This window comes from Pyxicephalus adspersus, chromosome 3 (assembly GCF_032062135.1).
Source record: "Pyxicephalus adspersus chromosome 3, UCB_Pads_2.0, whole genome shotgun sequence".
NCBI classification, from domain to species: domain Eukaryota; kingdom Metazoa; phylum Chordata; class Amphibia; order Anura; family Pyxicephalidae; genus Pyxicephalus; species Pyxicephalus adspersus.
In genome coordinates, this window is record NC_092860.1 from 151,637,556 (window position 1) to 151,661,941 (window position 24,386).

Genomic DNA, 24,386 nt, shown 5'->3' on the forward strand with positions numbered 1-24,386 from the left:
CTTACCTCCTGTTCTGCTGATTCTATCTCTTCCCCACATTATCCAAAATCAAGAAGAAAAAAACATTTTAGTTGGACATAAACTAGGATTCCCCCGCTACTAAGTTCCAGGTAAATCCTGAAGATGTAAAATTTGCTAGCTGGTTCAATAGAACAGTGCAAAATTGCTGTGCATGTTATTGTGCATAAGCATTTCAAAACATTTTTTTCCTGCCTCTACTTGAAAACTAAATTGAGGTCAGAGTTGTTTTACAATTTTTATGGTTTTACAACTAGGTGTTGACTGTTTATTCACAGGCACAAAGTCAGACTCACCGTGTATCACAGCTTAGTTCATACAATTCAATTTAAGCTGCCAAACTTAAATATTGGATCTAAAAGACAACTGGATCAAAAAAGGAATGGTTAAAGTGCAACTAAAGTTCCACTTTCAACAATCCACAATCAGGCTGGTCATACAGGTGATGTCCCTCTTGCAAAGATCCCTTATAACTGATCGCTCGAGTATCTGTCAAAAAAGCTGAGCTGCACATGTGCATCTTCAGCTTTGGTCAGCAGGACACCCGGCAATCCCAGCTAGGAATGAAAGAACTCCCATGTGCCTGCGCATCAGCTCAGCTAACAAAGATGAACGAAAATCATCACCAAGAACAGGAGAAATAAGAAGATGCTTTTCCTGTGGGGGAACGGGTGAATATGGGTTTGGTACCACTTTATTAACCCAGTGAGGGTTTTTTTTTTTTTTTTTGCTGTGTCCCTTTAGGATTCATTTTCTTCAATTACCATTTAACACTTAGGAATTAGTAGGAAACCTCCTAAGGTATTTAAAATACAAAACTTTTACAGTTTCTCTACCTAATGAGTTCACAGTACCCCTGTGGCCAATTCTGTTTTTCTTCATTTCTTCATAACCCTTATCCAAATGTAACATGTTCTACTCACAACTACACAAACAAATATCTAATCTACTAATGTTACATTTAGAGTGCTGGTTTACTATTACAAGGGTCAAAGTACAGCTAGGCATTTACTGGTACAAAGTGAAAGGATATCACAATGGGAAGTTGTTTCTGGAATCCATGTAAAACACACAAGAATGGAGTGATATGATAAGAAACATGAAGTGACATACTACACCTTCCAGAAACCTCTAACCAGCTCCTCTGTCTTCCACATTGCTATCAGGGGAAGAATATTAACACATCATGACAAGAGATGCAAGCTAATATTCCTGGGGTCTAATCCTTCAAACAACTGACACCCAGGTAAGTTCCTAAAACCTTTTGTTTCTGACAGTTTAGAGCAGAGTTCCTAGAGTACAATGAGCAGTTTGGGCCTCTCAAGTCAGTTTAACGGACACAAATATTCTTTTTGGCTATCAGTAAGTGTGACATTCTTCCTATTCTGGTCACCACACCAATGTACTGTGAGCTATGGATATATTATTTACAAAAGGGTTCCCTAAAGACCCGAAAGTCATAAGGTTGAAAAAGGCTAGTTTAGACCCAAGCATGACTGAATTTATGAGATAACAAGAATGGTACTTATTAGTACATCAGTACCTCAAATGCAAATAAATGAGACCTACCACATAAATCAGACCCACTTATCGCACCCCAGAGAAAGTTACAGACCTACAATTTAGGACAGTGAATTATCACACCTTTATAGAGCAGTAAATATAAATCTGGATAAGCTATTCTCAACCAGGGTCCTGTGTAACCCCAGGGTTCCTCCAACTGTGGCTGATGAACTGTGATGATGCCTGTGTAGTTCTGATGCCGATACCATCCGGTAAAGCCGGCTGCAAGACTCTAGTGATGCTTTTATTTCTCTATAAAGGCGGCATTCTAACCATCTCTATTCGGGGCATTTTCTACACCCCCATTGACCAGAAAAAAATGATTTTTTTCTATGGGTGTCCCAAGGCCTGAAAATGATTTTAAGGGTTCCTCAAGGATAAAAAGTCGTGTTTTATCAATCACTTGTACATCTTTAATGGAAAAGCCTAAATGATCACACCTGGTAGTACATAACATACACTCCTGGGGAACATGCCAACCCGAGTTACATAGTTAGTCAGGTTGAAAAAAAAGACATAAGTCCATCAAGTTCAACCCCTAGGGAAATAAACATATCCCAGATATAAAACCCTATAGACATAGTTGGTCCATAGGAAGGCAAAAAAAAAACCCCGGTACAATTTGCTCAAACTGAGGAAAAAAAAATTCCTTCCTGATTCCATGGGGCAATCGGATGTTCCCTGGATCAACAGTCTCTATTATGTTTACTTTAAGGCCTTTATACCCAGGTATATTCTGTGCTTCTAGAAATCATCCAGCTTTTTCTTAAAGAAATCTATAGTAGTCGCTGAAACTTCCTGAGGGAGCCGATTCCACATTTTCACAGACAATACAGTAAGAATCCCTTCCTTATCCGAAGCTTGAACTTTTCTTTCGACGCAAAGAGTACCCTCTTGTTCTTTGTAATGACCCCAAAGTGAATAATGGGGAAGAGAGTTCTCTATATGGACAATGTATAGATCTATACATGCTGATCATATTCCTCTACAACTACACAAGCAAATCTGAATATGACAAAGAATACAATCACATTAATTGCTGCTACAAATTTGCCAGGGCCCTGCTACACAGGGCATTATTTTATCAATTGCTGCTCCGGACTGCGAATGCCAGCATTGTCATTGCTGGATCTGCTGCCTACAACAGAGATTTGTAGCCAGGACCACAAAAGTGCATTATAAGTGGCTGGGGACACCGATGTAAAGTCTGCTAAAAGAAAAAAAACTTGAGACTCCACAGATCTATCATTCTTATGAAGGGAAAAGGATCAGCATGAAATGATTGCCCTTACATCATGAAGTTTGACCTGACTCCTTGATAGGGGGTAAAATATTGTATAGGATAGACTGATACTTCAATGTGTCAAAATCATGCCCCCTAGTGGTGGATTATATGTACCTTCAGAGTGTCCAAAACTAACCAACCAACCACAGCATGGTGTAAATACCCCCATGGGGTGCACATAGATCCTACATTATGGCAGCTGGTATTATTTACCCCACAAGTACACAATACCCCCTTGGGTGTTGGTCCTGCAATAGATATGATAAAGCAGAGCTGCCCACCAGGAAAGGATGATAAAGCACCTTCTCAACTATGAGCTTCACTGCCCCCTGGTGATGGGCAATAAATACTACTGGCCGAGATACAGTGATGGGGCAATACAGATGGCATCTTTCCCAGTTATACTGCCCCGTGTTGGTGGGTGTTAAGTTCCTCAGTGTGGGGGCAGAATAAAAGTGACAAGGATGATATTTCCCACACAGGTGTACTCACAGACCAATCATAGATATCCACGAGACGTCATGTTTTACCCCAGGAAGGTAGTCTGCCCCCTAATGGTGGGTGATGTATACCCACACTGACAATAATGGCACAGAAATCTCTCCATCACACACCCCGTCAAGGAGAGGAGCAGAGACCCCCCCCCTTCCCCCCAACATGGCGGCACTGGAGGTGAGGCCTCTCCGTGTCACACTTCCCCCTTTCTCCTCAGGCGCTGCCGGCCATGTTCCCTCACGCGCAGCACCGTGTAATGTGGCGGTAGATTCGATTACCTGAGCCCTCTCTTTGTCCTCCTTCCTCTCCTGCTCTTTCACACTGTATACCGGTCCCGGTTGCTCTTCTCGCCTTCACCGAATAGCGAAAAATCTCCTCAGCACCGAGCTGCCGATACCACCGCCGCGGCCTCCTTCTCATCCGCAGCGTGCGCGCTCACTTACCCCTGGCTAACTCCGACGTGCGCGCTCCTGCGTCAACTCAGCGTACGTTTAGAACCCGCCAAAAGTGGGTCCGCGAGCAGGTGACCCCTGGAGCACTGAGCCTCCATCTTTTTTTATTTGAGCCTGAGGTGACTGAGAAACGGCTACAGGGAAGTAATAGGAGGCAGTCAGGCATTCATGTACCCTAGACTACCATCATATAGGATGTTAGTAATCAGATTTGTTACATTTACCTCATCTCTCCTTCATAATCACCCATCATTTAGCCACTACTTCTAACAACATGGCAGCCTATCAATACGCCATACTCTGCTCCTGACCGCCTCTTCAGATATTGCAGAGTCTGATTATTTGGCAAAGGAGAGTGACAACACTTCTACTGCTGGGGAATACAGTGGGGTCACCTCCATGTCTGCATATCGGACAATAAGTCATCTACTTGAGCATTTCAACCCTCAGTACCTGAGTATTGTTGCCCCTACTACCTGAATATAGCACCCCCCAGTACCTGAGTATAGCAGCCCCCAGTACCTGAATATAGCAGCCCCCAGTACCTGAGTATTGCAGCCTCTAGTACCTGAATATAGCAGCCCCTAGTACCTGAATATTGCAGCCCCTAGTACCTGAGTATTGCAGCCCCCAGTACCTGAGTATTGCAGCCCCCAGGACCTGAGTATTGCTACTGCCGGTATTATCAAACCCTAATGCAGCCTCCCTTCTTACCCAACTAGACTCAATAGGGCACATACGCTGTTCGGGTCACCTGAGACTCCATCCTGACAATTGTCCCATAACATATTATCCTAGGCACCCAACACTTCTCAACAGTAAATCCAATACCCATTACGAAAGCCACCTAATCTTAATACATACCCAGTTTTTATAGGAAACACATGCTCTTCTAGTCAACCCAGACTCCATCCTTTACTCAATTTTTTTAATATCCCCTCAGTACATGTTATCCTAGTCACCCAGCTCTCCTTAATAGTCACACTAAAATCACAAGCCAAATCAATCAACTCATGCTGATCAAAACCCCTACGAACAGAGTCCTCTTCAGTTTCAAACTCTTCATCATTGTTGTCACCTAGTCACCTAGTTCATCATCATAATCATGTTCTTCAAGGGAGGGTAGTGTAACGAATACAGGCACTAGGATTTCATCTGAATGAGCCACTGGGCGTATAGCGGATGGTAGACTAGGATACTCTATGTTACATTTATTTTTCATGTTATATCCTGAAGTTTTCACTATACAAAAGTACCAGTCACTGAAATGATCTCCTGGCTCTCGCCAAACCATAGGTATACCAAATGGCATCTTATCACGTGTTCCCTTTGTCCACATCGGTAAACCCTCAACACACTGTTTGCACACCTTATGAGGGGCCCAAGACTTATCTTGATCACCAAGTTTAACTTAGAAATATGCCAAATAGGCTTGCTCTACAAATGTGCTGATGTTCACTCCCTTGACTAGGAAAGGTGAAACTGGCACAGATATAACAAAATGAATCAGGGTTGTTTAGGCACTTATGACGAGAAACAGCAGAGTCAGACATGATCTGAAAGAAAGGAAATACGTGTGTAAGTAGAAAAAGAAATTTTGCCTATTCACTACATTGAGCAGCGCACAACCTCTGACCACACTGTCTGGCATGTAAATGAATAGCCTTTACAAATCCACGCTACAGTAACCGCAATAATATAGGTGGTAGAGAAAAAACCTGAGTTGATAGAAGAGAACTATCTGCACTTTTAGAATCAGCATACATATTTTAGTGTAAGGAAGCTTAAAAATTGAAGTCAACAAAAAATGTGTTCAAAATTGTTCCCCAGTGTAATCATTATACTTCCAATATACCATTCTGTATAAAGTAGTATGTAGCCCCTGTAAGGGAGCAGATGTGCTTATGTACTTTAAAGACTTTAAGGTTAATGCTGTTAGCAATGTCATTATATTGTATGAAGCCACTGTGCCTAAACCACCGCTAGATGGAAGCATGGAGAAGGAACAAAAGAAAGGAGGAACCTGTTGCATGGAGAGAGGGGGCTGGGGGAATGTTTTGTTGGGAGGACAGAGTTTTTCTGAGGGAGAAAGGGCAGAGGCTCTCTACTGGAGAACCAGCCTTGCCTGGACACATTGGTTAAGAGAGCAGCAAAAGGGAAGCTATTGAGTCTAGTGCAACTGCTGTGGGGCTGACCAACCCTTCAAAATGCTGCCTGTTGTATAAAGAATCTTTTCTCAACTGTTAACAGCAGTCTTCTACATTCAACAAATTCTTGCTGACTTATAGGAACTGGAGTGTCAGATATAACCTATTCCTGCCTTGGAACTCAATCCTTGCTAGCTGTTTCCCTGCTGGTGGCTTTGATTCTTTTTTTTTTCTCCATTGCCCTTATTCTTACATTGACTCATTGCATTGTTGGGAAGTCTCAGTTGGAATTGAGAGGAATCAGAAAACTGTTTGACTCATGAGCGCTCCATTCAAGTTTTTGATTCTATAATATATGTTATTCACCTCCTAAACTCACTTTATTATATTGGTAACAAAAATAAACTCCCTTTTTGTTTCAACTCATTCCATTGGTTTATTGAGCCAGACCAGAGTAAATGGCATAGTGAGAAGAACCAGAAATATACAGCCCCTCCTGAGGGAGGAAGTGCTACACGTGGGGGCTCGTCTGGGATTTTTTCTTTTTCCTAATTCTCCTTTTTTTTTCTAGGCCTACTTGGATTCCTGGGTCTGCCTGCTTTACAGTTGCAGAGTGGTTTAAGCATCACAAATCGTCTCCAAAGAATTGTATAATGTTGCAGCTGCCCGGTGTAACATGGACTTATCCACAAATTCACGAAGTTAGCAAGAGGTTGTCTGGTATGGGCAGGAGTTTTCTGCTAGATATTAAGACTGACCCAACGCAGACCTATGCATTATTGGAATGGAGAAAACCTCTATCACAGGAGCAGTTACCCACAAGTATACCGCTTCCTGAGGAGAAACTGGCCCATATTATCACTCATGAATTGAGTTCCACCCCACCATCCAAAATATTAGAGGGAGAGGAGACACCACCTGCTGCTACAAGTACAACATATATAGGAGCTGCCAGTTCCCAGAATGCAATAGGATCAGATGTCCTGAATGCCCAGAGTCATCTGGTTGAGAGGTGTTTAAAACCTACCCAGCCCTATACTGGATTCCGGTACCGCAAATTACATTTTTTTTGGAGAGAAAACCCACACCCATGGGTGAAAACGACTTTCAATCCTGGGTGGACCAGGCCGCTCAGGCTTTGACTGAATGGAACGTCTCTGAATCTCACAAGAAACAACGTATGACTGAAAGTCTGAAAGAACCCGCAGCGGAGGCCAGTCAAAACTTGACTCTGTGTAAGGCTCAAGATTATCTGGACGCCCTGCACAATGTGTTTGGTAGAACTGAAAAGATATCAGAGTTGTTGTACCAATTTGAGCACAATTACCAGAGTGCCGGTGAGAAGTTGTCTGCTTATATCACTCGACTAGACAAGATACTGCATTAAATTTTTTTAAAGAATTGGGTGGACTGGATGGAGACTGAGCGAGTGAGAATCACTCAGGTACTGCAAGGGGCTCAACCTATGGACCCAGTCATGTGGAAGTTAAGAATAAGAGAAATAAGGGATGAGCTGACTTAAACCCAATTGATCCGAGAAAAGTGGTGACCTTGATGGACACTTTCAGCAGGTTTGCGCAATCACAGTCCCAGATGATGCAGGCGGTTCAGGCTCTTACCACATCCCATGTAGAGTTGAAAGAAATAGTAATGAAGCTGAAAGAAAATAGGGCCAAAATAGTTAAAGCACTGTTAGAGGCTTCCAAAGACAAGGTTGGGACTGTGAGCGTGCCAACTTCACGACCAATACGGGGATACTGCTACCGATGTGGTGAAAAGGACATCTCCCGAAACAATGCCCCAACCAAGAGAACTTGAAAAAGGTGACCGAGCAACTACTTTCAGAAATGCATCAGGGAAACATCCAAGGGTCCCAGTAAAGGAGCCAACTGGGTGTCCTAAAATTTTAGTCAGCTCCATTCCCAAAACTGAAGAGAAAAGGAAAATGTTAGCCTCTATGGCTAGGACTGCCTCCTTGTTACGGAGGAGACAGGCACACCAGCCTCCAGCTCTGCTCAGGAAAAGAAAAAGCCGGGGTTTTCAGCCCACTGGAACCTCATAGTTAACCAATATTCAGAAACTCCCCAAAGATTTGATTGGGCCCTCCCATGTGATTCCTATTCAAGTCAAAGGGATATATACTGAGGCCCTCCTTAACTCTGGAGCCCAGGTTACCCTATTATACCGGGACTTCTATGATAAGCATCTGAAGCACATACCAATACAGACAGAGAGTTTGGAGATTTGGGGTGTTGGTGCCCAGAACCTTCCCTATGATGGCTATGTTCCGATCAGATTGACTGTGGATCCTCGGTTGGCTGGGTCAGAAGGGTCTTACAATACCTTTGCCATTGTGTGCCCTCATTCCCCTTGGTCCTCTGGAAATTCCTTGATCATAGGGACAAACTCAAATTTGCTGAGGAGAATACTCACCCCGATAGTGGATCGAGAAGGCCCTTCGTCTGGGAAAATTCATCCTTCTCTGAAGTCTGTATATCAGAGCCTCCATAAGAAAAAAGTTGCCCGACCAGAATGAGTGGGAAAATTGTGGCTTCTGGAGAACAAAAAGAGAGTCTTACAACCGGGGGAGGTTGAGTAGAGCAGAAGTGCAATTCACATAAACAGCCGGGGCCTTATTTGCTTTTGGAGACAGCCTCTGGGGAAGGCTGGGAGGCTAGAGTTGATCTGGTAGCTGAGACAGTGCCCACTCGGGATCTGAAACGAAATAAGTGTCAGAAATACCACTGGTTCACAGATGGAGCTCTGGGCTTGGATGCTATTGGGAGAAGTGAAGCCCGTCACCCCCATTGCTCCCTCTCTCCCAGTGGGGGGAGTGTCAGATGAATTTGTAGAGGAGCTGCCCTGCCCAAACGCCTCTCCAGTGCCTGACGAATGGAAGAAAAGAATTCATGTTATACTGTCAGAGTGGCCGAAGCTGTTCTCCACTGATGAGTTTGATGTGGGATGTGCAAAGAGTGTTCAACATCGCATCTGTCTATCTGATGCCAAGCCATTCTGAAAAAGGTCTCCACGGATTCCTCTGGCAGATTTGGATGATCTCTGGGAATATCTCAGTGAGCTGAAAAGGACTGGAGTTATCAGTGAGTCAAGAAGCCCTTATGTCTCGCCAAATGTAGTGGTCCAGAAGAAGAACGGATCCCTCTGTTTATGCATTGACTATCGTACATTGAACAGGAGGACCATACCCGACCAGTACACCACTTCAAGGATTGAGGATGCCTTACAGTGTTTGTCGTGGGCTAAGTGGTTTAGTGTGCTGGATCTGAGAAGTGGGTATCATCAAATTCCCATGCATCCCAAAGATAAGGAGAAGACGGCTTTCATTTGTCCTGTTGAATTTTTTCAGTTTAATCGGATGCCTCAAGGCCTGAAAGGAGCTCCAGCCACTTTCCAACAGCTGATGGAGAGGACAGTGGGTGACATGCATCTTCTGGAAGTACTGGTGTACCTGGAAGACCTGATCATTTTCGAGCGAACTCTGGAAGAACAGGAGGAACATCTAATAAAGGTCTTAGATTGTCTCCAGAGTAAAGGCTTCAAGCTGTCCCTGGAAAAACGCAAGTTTTGTCTTCCATCCGTTACTTACCTGGTACATGTTGTCTCAGCAGATAGTGTGGCCACTGATCCCTCCAAGCTGGAAACTGTAGCCACCTGGCTGCGACCCCGAACTGTAGAAGAGCTTAGATCATTCCTGGGGTTCTGCTTTTACTATAGAATATTTGTGGAGGGGTTCGCCAAAATTACCAGGCCTTTGAACGAGCTATTGAAGAATGAGGGTGAAGAGGGTGAACTCACGCCAGTTGTCTCAACACACTCTGAGAAAAGACCTTGGAGGTCCAAAGAAAACAGGAATGGACTGCTGCTTGTGTGGAGGCTTTTATTAAATTGAAGTGGAGTCTTACACATGCCCCAGTGATAGCCTAAGCTGACCCAGCTTGTCCTTACGAACTGCACGTGGATGCAAGCAGGGAAGGAATGGGGGGGGGGTGTTGTATCAGGAGCATGGATGAAAGTTGTGAGTGGAAGTTTGTCACTATTGGAGAAGAACTATCACACTCATTAACTGGAGTTTTTGGCCTTGACGTGGGCAGTGGTGGACAAGCTAGGAGACTACCTGTATGGTGCAAAAGTTGAAGTTAAGACAATAACCCCCTCACATACATCTTCACAACTGCAAAACTGGATGCCACTAGCCACAGATGGTTAGCTGCACTGGCTGAGTTCCACTTCAGCCTGAAGTATCAGCCAAGAGCAGTAAACCGAGATGCTGATGCGTTGTCTCAAAGACCGTATGACCCCAATGAAGACTGGACCCGGTTGGACCCCGAAGAAATCCAGGTTCTATGTTAAGGAGTTGATTGGCAGGCCAAGGGTGCAGATGGTGCTGAGGCGGTTTGTGTTATGGCTGCTGGGTCCCCAAACTTTATTGCAATCTGGTTCAGTTAAGAATAACCTGTTTGCCCACCCTTAGCGGACATGACTTGCGAAAGGACCAGTTGGAGAACCCTCTCTGTCGGTTGGCTCTGAAGGCCAGAACCCAAATATTCTGCAAACTGATACACCTGGGAAAGCCAAGCTGGTGCTCACAGAATGGTCCAGACTACACTTGAGTGGCGGTTTAGTTTACTGGAGGGCCCCTTCTGAAGACCTTTAAGAGAAAAAAATTGCAACTGTTCCTTCCTGAAAAGCATCCACACCTTGTCTTGACAGCTTTGCACGATGACCATGGTCACATGGGAGTGAATAGAACTTTTCAACTGATCCAAGATCAATTTTATTGGCCTTGTATGCGGGCTGAAGTATTGAGTTATTGCCACTCATGTTTGAGGTGTATTCAACGAAAATTTCTACCATCAAGAGCCACTCCAATGGGTCACTTGCAGAATCAGGAAGTCCTATGGAGCTGGTGTGCATAGATATTCTGTGCTTGGAATCAGACACAAGTGGACAGGGGAACATCCTGGTGGTCACAGATCATTTCACTCGTTATGTCCAAGCATTCCTCACAAAAAACCAGAAAGCCTTCACTGTAGCCAAAGTCCTGGTGGAGAGGTACTTTGTTCATTATGGTCTACCACAGAGAATCCATTCGGATCAAGGGAGAGATTTTCAGAGTAAACTAGTCAGAGAGCTAGTGGGTATTTTGGGGGTGAAGAAGTCGAGGACTACCCCATATGACCCTCAGGGGGAACCTAAAACAGAGAGGTTTAATCATACTCTGCTGGACATGCTGGGGACAACGGACATAAAGCAGCAATGAAGTTGGTTTGTTTCTGCTCTAGTTCATGCATATAACAGCACCAAGCATAATGTGACTGGGTATTCTCCTTATCGCCTGATGTTTGGGAGAGAAGCTAGGCTGCCCATTGACCTGGCCTTTGGCATCTCATTGGATGGAACTCCCTTTCTTAGTACTCCTAAGAAAATTGAACGTGGTCAACAGAAACTTGCAGATCGATGGAGTTCTCAACACTACATCATTTGAGCTCAACTACCAGATCTTCCTGTATACCAGACTCGTCCTGAGGGAAAAAAACAGGACCACTGAAGACATGGCATAAGAATCATCTCTTGCTCCTAAGTTAAGCAGTACAAGTGCCCCCACCAGTGGAGAAAATGCCTCAGAGATGGGTCCCTGTAACGTGGTCAAGATTATCTCTTCCAGAATCTAACCAAAGTGAGCCAGAGGAGAAGGACAATGACTGGGAAGAGGAAACTAAGACAGATTGGCTTTGAGAACAGGCAACTGAAGACAACAATTGTGTTGACGAGCCCTAGCTCATTGAGGGTGGAGACACCTGAGTTTGTGCCTCAGGTTACAACTGAATCCATGAGTAGAGACATTTCTTCTGAGTTACAAGAGAAGACTGTGATGGGCCCTTTTGCTACGGTAGAAGATCCTCTGTCACCACCCTTTGAAGTAAGAGTTGAGGTTGCTGACCAAGAACCACTTGGAACTGTAGAACCAAGAGAAAAGTGTCCAGTGCGTGCCCCGAAAAGATTAACTTATGACCTACCTGGAAGTAGTAAAGAAAAAGTTATTGTGACCGCTCACAGGAATGTGAAAGCCACAGTGATGTCTGTGCCAGAAAAAAAGGATGACTTCCCTGGTTCTTGGCCTGATACACCTTGGTGGAAGTTTCCTCTGCCTCCTCAATTAACTAAAATTTGTTCTCAAGTAAATTTAGTTCCCTGCTAATTTGCTATGTTGCTATATTTTTATTTTCCCTTGGGGACCAAAGACTTTCAGTGGGGGGAGTGTGTAGCCCCTGTAAGGGAGCAGATGTGTTTATGTCCTTTAAAGACTTTATGGTTAATGCTGTTAGCAATGTCATTATATTGTATGAAGACACTGTGCCTAAACCACCGCAATGGCAGCATGGAGAGGGAACAAAAGAAAGGAGGAACCTGTTGTATGGGGAGAGGGGGCTGGGGGAATATATTGTTTGGAGGACAGAGTTTTTCTGAGGGAGAAAGGGGAGAGGGGAGAGACTCTCTAGTAGAGAACCAGCCCAGCCTGGGCACATTGATTAGGAGAACATTAAGAGAAAAGCTAATAATTCAGCTGAAATTCAGCTGAAAACGTTACTATAAACATTGTGATCGCTAAGACATCCCTGTCTGGAGTGGCAGCGGGTGATACTAACAGAATTAAAGAAGCAGAATCAGAACTACGGTTGTCAAGGGTAATGGTGCATGCTTCCATCTAAACACGTGGTGGCAGTCTACCTCTGATGGTGTGTTTGATAAGAGGTAACAGAGTGGTTAATTTTGCCCCGTGATGGTCCTTCTCAGCCTGCTGGTGTGTGGACTGTTGCTGAGCATGCAGGAAAGTCTATACGCAGGTTGTGGGCTGAGAGGGCTTTTATCATATAACCCTCCTTCACCTACTTACACTCTTCCACAGTACCCCAGTACCTATTATCCTAGTAACTGAACCCTTTTGCATCCTTTTCTTACCCATTTGTCCTTTATTGAACCTTAATGCATCCCCTCTTCTTACATAATTGCCTTTTATAGCAGTGGTCGCCAACCGTTTGGACCTCATGGACCACTAAATTCATCATTTTAAATCTGGCGGCATGTAGTAGAAGTGAGTGGGCATGCTCCAGGTCCGGAATCCGGGGAGCCGTGTGCCATTCAAGTGACGTCATGATGCCAGCCCATTCGCAGGCTCTAAGTTGCTTACTAAACATCCTGGGGGGGGACAGTAGCACGTCTTTTGTTGTGTCCATACGGGGGACATGATCAGCGGGGTCAGGAGAAGGATTTGCAAAGGGCGCACCGGCCAGAGCCTTGGACCACCAAAAATTTCTCGCGGATAACCAGTGATCCACAGACAGCGGCCGCTGCTTTATAGGACACACATCCTGTCCTAGTCACTCAAGATGCAATCATTTATTACCCCCAATACATATTATCATAGTCACCCAGCATTCCCACATTGTAACTCCAGTACTTATTATCCAAGTCACTAAACCCTAATACACCCAACTGTCCTCAGTAGGACAAACATACTGTCCTGCTCACATAGGACTCCATCCTTTATAAACAATCCAAACATCTTATTCTAGTCATCCAACACTCATTGGGGACCACATCACACATTGAGTTCCATATATGGTGCAGAGGCCATCTATGTCAAATAAAACAACCATCTCTAAACTTGGTGTGGATCTTCAATGCCACAGATTCTTCCACATATAATTCCGGTTTTACATCCCTACCTTGGCATTTTGAGAACAATTCACACGATAAATTGAGGCTATGCAGACTTCCTAACATCAAGGAAGGGATTAAGGTAGTAGAAAATAGTTGTTCAACAAATTTCAGAGCACCTGGCTTTGAACAATCTGCATCTGCAGCGTCACATTCCATGGCATTGGGATTAGGTGCTGTGTGGATATAAATGCAGGGGGGATTTTCCTAAACTGGTAGAACTGATGAACGTATTTGGAAAACTGTGAAATTTCTTCAACATTATAGGAACAATCAGCTATTCAAACCAACTCTTCATATAAAAAAAAAACATAAATTTATATGAGAATAAATCTGCCAGCCCTATATAAGCAAATAATAAACAGACAAAAAACAGAGGGTTTTTTGGCATGCAAAGAAATATATATTAAATATTTCAAGAATGTCGATTTAAAGCGTTTCCTGACACATTTTACCTTTAATGGCTTTAAAGGCTTCTTAAGGGCTAGATACGGCATGCAACATAAGAAATAGGTTGATAAGATAGAAAGGATTCAATTCCAGTTGAACGTGACTATAGGTAGGTATAAAATGATGAGGAAAAATGAAAACATTCAAAAAACAATAGGCACCCTTACATACCAGAGAATGAGGAATTTAGGGTGTCAAGCTTGGGGAGACAGGGCCACTAATGGGAGCTACATCTTACACAGAAGTCGTGTAATCCTGAGAAGGGCCAAGGCACAGAATCTAAGTTGTAACCAGGTTTTTTCCAGAGCTCCTAGTGGTGAGATCATCCCCTGGGATGTTATGCTGCTCGTACTGGCAGGTTCCGGTCCTTGGGCACACCAGGGTGGCAGGAAGATACACAGTACAAAACCACTAAGCAGAAGAATTGTCAAGGAAGGTCAGGGTCGAGGCAGGCAGCAAGCAAGGGAGGTCAGGTCACAAGCCAGGGGTCAAATACCAGGAAATAGACAGCAGTGACACAGGGGCCACCACAGACACAGGTAACACAGGAGACACTGGAAGTGACATGAGGCACAGGAGACACAGGAATATCCACAGATAGAGAGGAAGACTGGAACAGCACAAGGGAATTGGCTGGAAACACCAGACTGGGCAACAAGAGGTTAACACAGTAGCTGGACAGGGGAAGCGCACTGGATTAAACAACAGGTGTACAGGAACTGCTCAGCAGAGCTAGGGTCTCTGCACTTGTGGAGACACATTGTACAAACACTGAGTGCTGTGTCTGAACTAGCTAAATAGCAAGGGATGAAAAAGAGGCTATTTCGTGTTTGCCCGGCAGGGAGGGGCGAAACTGATAAAACTTGGAAACAGAGACATGCCCTGAATCAGAACTTCCTGCATGCACAGGAGAGAGGCACCTGCTCTTGAAAGCTGATTCTGAAAAGCGTGTGAATAAATTATCTGAATAATATTGTATGATTTAGCTAATACATAATAAATGATAATTAAAAAGTAATTTGTTGTAGCTAGAGGAATAGGTGTGTATGGTACGGAGAGGCCTAAAATGTATAACAACGCGTCTGTTTAGTAAGCTTGTTTCTTTACCTCATGCCACCAAATACAAAGGATATCTAAGGAGTCATATGTTCAATTCATTTTAATTTTGTATTCAAAAATCAGTATGTTTATGCTGCATGCATGAATGATGTCACACTTAGGCTACCTACACACATCAGACAATTCTTGTCCGATAACCTCTTCAGGGCTGATATTGGACGAGAATCTTCCGTGTGTACAATGCTCGTTGTCCAGACAACCGTCGTGGGGGATCCACGGACAACGAATGAGGAACTTTCGTAATGGAAGTAAAGGGGAGAGAGCACAGCGGGGTGCTGCTCTGTCATTCTCCCCCCTCCCCTCCCCATAGAGCAGAACGGCGCTGTATGTACATTGCTTGTTCATGCATCGTGCATTTTTTTGTCGTTGGAAAGGATCATGAAAGAATCTTGCGCTGTGTGCACAGCCTTAGTTTTCTGTATCTGTCTGTCCCCACTGGGGTCCTACAAGGCATAGGAGGCCATCAGAATAGTTTGGAGAGGCTCTCACCTCCACCAAGAATATATGATCTCCTGGAGATGACTGGGAACTTTTGGCCCAAGGGGGAGCAAAGTTACCCTTTCATAGTAGATATCTATGGGCAATCCATGTTGCTTTATTGGTGTTGGTTTGGTAATATATGGGTGTTCCTAATAGACAAGGTCTATACACACCGTACAAATGACGGATGCTGAAAAATGTGTTTAGCCACCAATTTAATGCCTATTATAACCATTTCCGGCTGCCTATTCTATGAATTCTGGCACTTGGTAAGCAATAAACACAGTGCAATGCTACTGTCGGTGTGGACAAGCCCTTAGGCTACATTCCCCAGCGTGTACACCAATTATCTCTATCCCTCTCCCCCAGCTCAGGGCAAATTAATATATAAGTGAATTCATCCTCCTTCAATATCTCCATAATTCAATCCACAGCAGACTATCGCAGTACAAGGGCCTCTTGTGTTTCAGATTGTACTAGTTACTCCTCTGCAGAAAGTTTACCGCAGTAGATACTATAGATCTAAAGTTATAACATGTTGGAGGACTTTAATTTTATCCGCAGATCTCCTTCCAGCTGGTAGGAGTCTAATCCAGGACAGGTGAGCATTCCTGGCAAGGGAAGGAGCCAAGATCTCATGGGGGTGGGAAAACTATTCACATCAATGGAGTCCAGCAAATGTTTCAAATCTCATTTAACTCCAACCAACATGAAGTCTACAAAGTAACAGAGATTAAATGTCAACGAAGGTCTGGGGAAACTTTTTTTGCACCAGAACCAGAGCAACTTTGCTCATATTTTCTGCATCAATTTATTCATTATTTAACTTAAAACAATCTATAAGGTCTAATTCTATTTTTTTAAGGTATGTATTTCAATATTTGACAAAATTATCTATAGTCTAGGAAGAGACCCTGTTACCAAACTATTTCCATCCCATATAATTATTACCACTTCCCTGAGTATTTTATTTGCACTAATTGGGTCCTATTTATAAAATATTCCTCCAGTCTATTCCTCTGAAATTCTCTGGTTGTATTTTTCTATAGGTATCCTATTAAAACAATGACTCGTTCTGCCACCTAGTGGCCAATCATCAAAGTGTGCAGTAGTCACAATATGAAATGAATATGGAAGAATTTTTTTTTAGAAGCGAACTAAAAGTGGAATCATTTATAAATAGAGGCCATTGTATTTTAGGCTCTGATAAATGCTCAACAGAATAAATGTCAGTGGACCCCAGCAGGCTTTTAGCTGTTACTTTAATGATAATCTATAGTAATAAAATGCACTAAAAAAAAAAATGGAAATTCAGTCAGAAAGGAAAAAATATGTTTGTACTGTTCCTTTAAATTTTCCAGATAGATATTTTGACACCATTATCTTTTCCTATGGTCCAAAAACTTCCTGGATCCTCCTGGTCCTCCTCCTATGTCACTGTCTGTATCTGTCTGTCATTTGCACCCCCTATTTAATGTACAGGGCTGCGTAATATGTTGGCACTATAATAAATCCTGTTTATTAACTATAGCAATAATAAAAAAAAAAACACCAAAAAATCACAAAGCAAAAGTGAAAATCTAAACAAAAAAGATTAATGAAGGTTTACATTTTTTAAGTTACGATTGTCAAGTTTTTGTTTTCCCCAGAAAAAAAAATTAACAAATGCATAAAATGCACCAAAACAAGCAGAAAAAACAGGAAGGGAAAAGAAAAAGAAAATGAATAAATTATAGAAAAAAAGACTACAATAAAAAAAAAACAGAAAAAATCCCTACTGTTTTAAAATCTGTTTTTTTTTTTAACTTAACAGTAAAATACATAAAAAAAGAATAGATGATAAATATATAATGAAAAACGTATGAATTTGTCTATAATTTAAAGTTGTTGTTGGCCTTCTATTTCATCTTAAATAACCAAAAAATATATAAAAATGACAAATAAGATTAAAAAAAAAAAGTTAATTCGGGAAGCAATTGTAGGCTTTCAGGAAACCAACTAAAGGTTGAGAAAAGTGAAGTCTCTGTTCAGCAATGAGTGAGGTATTGTGGCTCCTTCAACATCTAGGTGACGTCATTTTCATAACTCGCCACTAGATGGCCTCAGAGTACAGATTTCTGTGTCTTGCTCACACTGATACAGTTTCTGAATGAATGATGTCATTGTTACAGCTAATATACAGGCTCAATTCATCTAACACCAGGATAAGGATATTTACAAATTATGGTCACTCGGCGTCCAGACGACCATCCTGGCAGATCCACAAATGATGGACAAAGAATGATCGTAATGAAAGTGAATAGGAGAGAGCACAGCGGGGTGCCGCTCCGTCGTTCTCACACTCCCCTCTCAATAGAGCGGTGCTGTATGTACAGCACTCATTCATGCATCCTTTAGTCTTTTGTCATTGAAAAGGATCATGAAAAGAAATTATTCCACGCATGTATGTAGCCTAATAGGCTCAACCTCAATACCTCTGATATTCAGGCAGGAGTTGTGCTTTCAACCCCAATTCGATACCTCAATGAATACATGTACAACAACTTTATATTGTATTCTTGTGAGAACAAATCCAAAATATACAAATATAACATAAAATAGTAAAATAATTTATATATAATTTATAATTTGATACATTATTGAAGAATGGTAAGTTTCCAGCAATAACTAGCAGTGTCCTACCTTCTCCATTGTCTCAGATGAATGGGCTGAATAGACATAGGTAGAACACATATTTATATAATTTAACTCATAGCATTTTAGTACTTTAGATGTATATTAAAAGTACGCAAGCAACTTACTATGTTAGCAAGCAACCTATTATGAAAGTTATTTCCTGGCGTAAGCCCTGCAGTTAGTTCTTAGTTTCAGATGTAAGTTTCAGTTTAACCAATGTGTACAGTATATGTAAGTGTTAAAGGAACTTATTACTAAGTTAGCAAGCAACTTACTATGGAAGTTATTTCCTGGAGTAAGTCTTGCAGTTAGTTCTTAGTTTCAGATCTAAGTTTCAGTATAACCAATATGTACAGTATATGTAAGTGATAAAGGAACTTTTTACTAAGTTAGCAAGCAACTTACTATGAAAGTTATTTCCTGGAGTAAGTCTTGCAGTTAGTTCTTAGATTCAGATATAAGTTTCAGTATAACCAATACAGTTGGTTTTCAGATCAGCTGATATGATATTCATATTTTCTGACCGCCCGAGAGCCCAGTAAAAATCTTGGGGCTTTACAGGGACCCAATAGGAATGAACCATTTAAAAGAGCACTCAAAACTCATCTTTTCAAACTAGCCATCTTCTTCTGACTCTTATACCCTCACTACTTCCCACCATTCCATATCTCCTCCTATTGTGTGATACTTTCCCCAACTTCTAGATTGTAAGCTCTTTGGGGCAGGGTCCTCCCCTCCGTCTGTGTCACTGTCTGTATCTGTCTGTCATTTGCATTGTATTTATTTAATGTACAGCGCCACGTAATATGTTGACGCTATATAAATCCACTTTATTATTATTATTAATATTAATAATATTAATAATAATATTATTATTATAAAAAATATTAATAATAATAATAATAATAATAATTGTGCACCTGGCACCACAAATCTTCTTCTTTGGTAATTCCTGCACTGTTGTGCATTAAGAATTGCAGAGCACATCATTCCCCATTATTGGCACTACAGAACACTAACGTACCTAAATTGTTACTTCTACATAATTGGGGTGAATGGACCCTGTGTGTGTTGGTTGGCATCTGGTGGCTAATTCATAAGAAATGCTTTGTGCTGTGTTGTGTTGCAGCGCATGTGAATTGAGTTGAAAATCTGACGTGCATTTTTAGAAATTTTTTGCACATTGCTCCGTTTTCCCCATCCCTCTAAATTTAAAGATCTGCAAGTTGCACTATAGGTACACTGGAATTTGGGTTCTGTCGGTTGCCTTTACACATCATCACTGCAGTACATATAAAATATGCTTCTTTGATGCATTAATTACCCGGTATGGTTTAAACATAGTAAATTCAGCCTCTAGAAAATCTGCAGACTTATATGTGGGCCGCCACAAATACTAGGCTGTCTCCGGCTATACAGAAAAAGCATGCAGCCAGTATGATTGGATTTCCCAAACTGCACACATGTTCATTGTCAGTGACTCTGAAAGCATTGAAGCCAGCTATTTAGCTTGTTCAGAGGTGGAGTTCAAGCTAACGTTAATGGTTAAAATGTAACATTAGCAGTTCTGTAAATTTGACTGCTGTTTTCTATTGCATTGCTATTTACAGAGATTCTAAAATTGTTGGAGGATTATTGCCCCTGAGGATTGAGTTGGCAGACCTGCCTGGTCTGTCTGATGTAATATTACTATGGGCCAGCAGAGGGAGACACAACACAGCACACAGGCTAGGGCAGGGGTGTCAAACTCAAATACAAAGAGTGTCAAAATTAAAAACTTAAGACAGTCGCGGGCCAACCTTAAAATTTATTGGAAAAAGTGAGGAAATTTTTCCTTCTCATTAGATATAAACCCTTTTCAGTACAGTTAAGGGGCTGTGCTGGAAATGCCAGACGCGGCCAATGCAGGTCTAAATCTTATGAGTGGCCCGCCGCTAAATCTCCCTCTTCATTGAAATAGCGCCGCTACTAAAATTCCCGTCAATATTTGCGTCTATAAAACAGTCCAATGTGGGCCCACGTATAGGCAGAGAGCCCGCTGGTCTATAGACGTGAGTGATGCCAGGAATTGTAGTAGCAGCGCTATTTCAATGCAGCGGTGGCCAGCTGCAGTTCATATTTAGGATTCCTTTGGGGGACAAAAAAAAGACGTTGGGGGCTGGTTTTGGTACAGTTTGACACCCCTGGGCTAGGGGTTTAGGCCTAAATGTACAATACACACAGTAAGAATATAAAATCATTTATTAAAGCTGACCTAAACTCAAACTTTTTACTTTACATAAAAGTCTGGGCAACGCTTTTATGTAACAGCCGGCAGAATGGGAGCTGAGAGCTTCCGGGGTACCTACATTGCACATCTCGGGAGATTATTGGGCTTGTGCAGAAGGGGCATTTTCCTTCACTAAGGGGAAGAGATGCCGATCTCACACACCTGTGCAGTGAGATCAATTCCCTCTTTTTCCCCCTTTACAGCAGGCTACGTCACCTAATCTCACACCTGTGCAGTGAGATCAATTCCCTCTTTTTCCCCCTTTACAGCAGGCTACGTCACCTAATCTCACACCTGTACAGTGGAAGATCGCGCAATGTACCCAGAAGAAGGAGACAGAAGATGGCGGCGCCTGGTGCTTCCAAAGAAGAATTGGGGGACAGCACGGGTCCCGATTGAGGAAAGGTCCAGCGTGATCGAGGTATGCCTAATTAAAGGTAAGTGTGATTTTTTTTTTTCGTTCCACTGTAATTTACTTTTATCTGAAAATGAAATGACAAAATTCTTCTAAACTAAATACTGAGGCATTAGGTTGTATAAACAATTTTGAATGGTGGGACACAAAAATAGGTATGCTCACAATTGATAATTAGATATATGTAATTGTGTATACTGTAAAAATACATTAAATTGTCTTTTGTTTTTCCCTACACAGCAGCAATCAGACCGGGGAAGGGATGAACAAGAACCAGGAGCCAATCACACTTTGCAGCATGCACATGTGCTATGACAAAAAGGAGGAACTGGCCAGGAGAACGGAATTGAAGGCTCATCGGTGCCTCCTTAAAGAGGAATTATACTCAAACCTCAAAAAAACAAAACAAAAACACACTTACCTTCAATCCCGCAGGGCAGTCTGATCACCTTTGGGGTGTCTGGCATCGTGTCCCACGTCTTCTCGGCATCCCTCCCGGAGCCTGCACTTCGGGCGCCACTGTCTTTTCTTCTGGGTACTTTATCCTATGTCAATCGACCCAGGCGCGAGATCGGGTGACGTAGGATGAAAAAAAAATGCCTGCATAGTCCTAGCATTAGTTTCAGTGCCTGCAGAGCAAACCAGGGGTGCTGAAAACACAGAATGTGACACCAGTTTTAGGAGGAATCTTACACCAGCACAACGTTTCATCCCATTGATGCCTGGGACAGTAGCAACATAGGGGCACCATGATTCTATTACATACAGTATGTTGTATATTAGATATTCCTAACTCGTGCATTCTGTATAATGTTGTATATTACACACTTCTGACCTTTGCACTCTGCAAGCTATGTTTGTCATATTTCTAGCTCTTTCATTCTATATGCTACGTTAAACATTTCATACATCTAACAAATGCATTCTATAAGCTATGTTATACATTACATACTTCTGAACCTATGCACCAGATATGCTATGTGGTATGTTACATACCCCTGACCTATACACTATGTTATACATACCATACTTCTGACTCCTGCATTTTATGTGTTTGTTATATGTATGCTTCTTACCTATGCAATATATGCACAACGTATGATAAATGCACGCAGGTGGTGACATGGCGGCCCAGGGGACTCATTGGCAGGACATTCATCCTGAGGCTTTGACAGCTGCTTGGTCTTTTGTTTGATGATATCAGCAGTGGGTAATTATTTTTGCAATGATATATGACACGGATTATCCCTCTGCTGATAACCATTGTCCGTTTTTGTCTGCCAGCAAACATTATATACTTCTGAACCTATGCACCAGATACAGTACATGTTACATACCCCTGACCTATACACTGTATATGCTTTGGTATACATAACATATTCCAGACTCCTAGATTTTATGTGCTTGTTATATGCTAAATTCTTCTTACTTATCCACTATATACACTATTATAAATGTCATATTCCTGACACCTGCACCCTTTAAACTGTGCTGTATGTTACATAGCCCTGGTGTTATTTGTATATTATTTGGCCTACATCACATTCTCCTTTCCTTTGCACTCTGTACACTTCTGTACATATTGAATTAAGTATTTCTGGCCCCTGCATTCTGTTATCTATAATATACATTACACATGGAGGTAGTAACTGTTTATGGCTAAATTATGTTTAGTATTGTTACCATTCCACCCGCATATCGTCTGTTCGGCATCCTTCAGCATCACTTGCCTCCCTTTAGCTGTGAAGTTTTAACCTTTCTTGGCATCCCCTGCACAGACTCTGAGGCTGAAGGGGATATTGGAGTAAGTACAGCAGCCAATGAGCAGATTGGATCCTGAATTCAATCCTGTCCTTTTATTGGCTTCTAGGCCCATTAAACCTGCCTAGCTCCAGGTTCTGGTTGCTGGATCCTGTTTTTGGTACCTTAGACTTTACCCAGCTATATTCCGCCAGATATTACTTTTTTGGATAACTGACCTCAACCCTGCTACTTGTCTTTCTGCCTGCCCTAACCTTGGACCACACCAGACACTAATTCTTCCTTCCCGTCTGCCGTGACCTCTGTCCATCTCGACCTTGTCTTTCACCTATGCAGAACCTGATCTTTGGCGGTCCCTACATCTCTCTGGTGGGGAGAGCCTGGGGGCTGCAACCTGGTGTTGTCCCCGCAGCAAAGTAGTCTGGTGGCCACTAAGGTGACCGGCCCATCACCCCTTGCAGGTGAAGACACTTAGGCTGTGTACACAAGCGCAAGACTTGTCATTGGAAAGGATCTTTCACTATGCATGAATGAGTGTTGTACATACAGCGCCTTTCTGCTCTATGAAAAGGGGAGAATGATGGAGCAGCACCCTGCTGCGCTCTTTCCCCTTCATGTTCATTACTTTAATTACATTCGGGGCTCACTGTCTGTGGATCCGCCACGAACAATGGCTGTACACCAGGTAATCCCTTGTCACCTGCTAGGGGGCGCAGCCCTAACAATTATTTGTAGTTGGAGTTGTACTTTACCAAGTTTGAATACTTTTTTTTCCAAAAATAATTTTGTGATGGCCTCATCTAATTTTTATGTCTTGATAAGGACCTAGAACGGTCTATATGCACAGTCCGTAGCGTCCCAGGAGACTCATTGGCAAGACATTCATCCTGAGACTTTGACCGTGGCGTGGACATTTCTTTGATGATATCAGCAGTGGGTATTTTTGTGTAATTATTTTTGCAGTGACATATTACACAGATCATCCCCCATGCTGATAGTCATTGTCTGGTTTTAAACGCCTGGAATGTTTTAGTTGTTTGTGGGCCAGCAAATATTAGGCAAGGATTTCCACCTACCAGTTCAAGTTACACACAGCCTCTCTGGGGGCAGCTGCTGTGTTTTTTGACATCTCACTCATCGCCTCATGACCATGTGACTGCGTGACACAACAGACACCGGCTCATCACTTCTTCAGACTTGGAAGTCATTGACCCCCATTTCCCCCAGGAGAATGGCTGCCGCCGTCACTGAGCATACATCACTGGCCTTACTCTGTGACGGCTCTCAAAGAAGCCCGCTGATGGTACCAAATATTACCCTAACAGCAATTTTTCTTTCCGTTCCTGAAACTGGGAGGACTGGTAATATAAAAAATGGTGTAATTTTTATAGACAAAGATAGCTAACCCATCCTCCAGTTCTTTCAAATAGCTGCAGACAATGTTAACAATTAACATATTTAACAGAAGGACAGAGAGAGCTGGGGTTTTAAATGGCAAAATCAAATTGCATTAATA

General features: G+C 42.5%; 1 protein-coding gene and 1 long non-coding RNA gene across 2 annotated transcripts in view; one reads left to right on the forward strand and one right to left on the reverse strand.

Moving 5' to 3' along the window:
* Positions 1-24,386, reverse strand: part of LOC140327529 (uncharacterized) — a 97,863-nt gene that overhangs the window by 43,572 nt on the left and 29,905 nt on the right.
* On the forward strand, positions 889-22,138 carry LOC140327319 (uncharacterized). Its single transcript, XR_011920020.1, has 3 exons — positions 889-1,264; positions 20,964-21,131; positions 21,350-22,138. It is a non-coding gene; the product is annotated as an uncharacterized lncRNA (long non-coding RNA).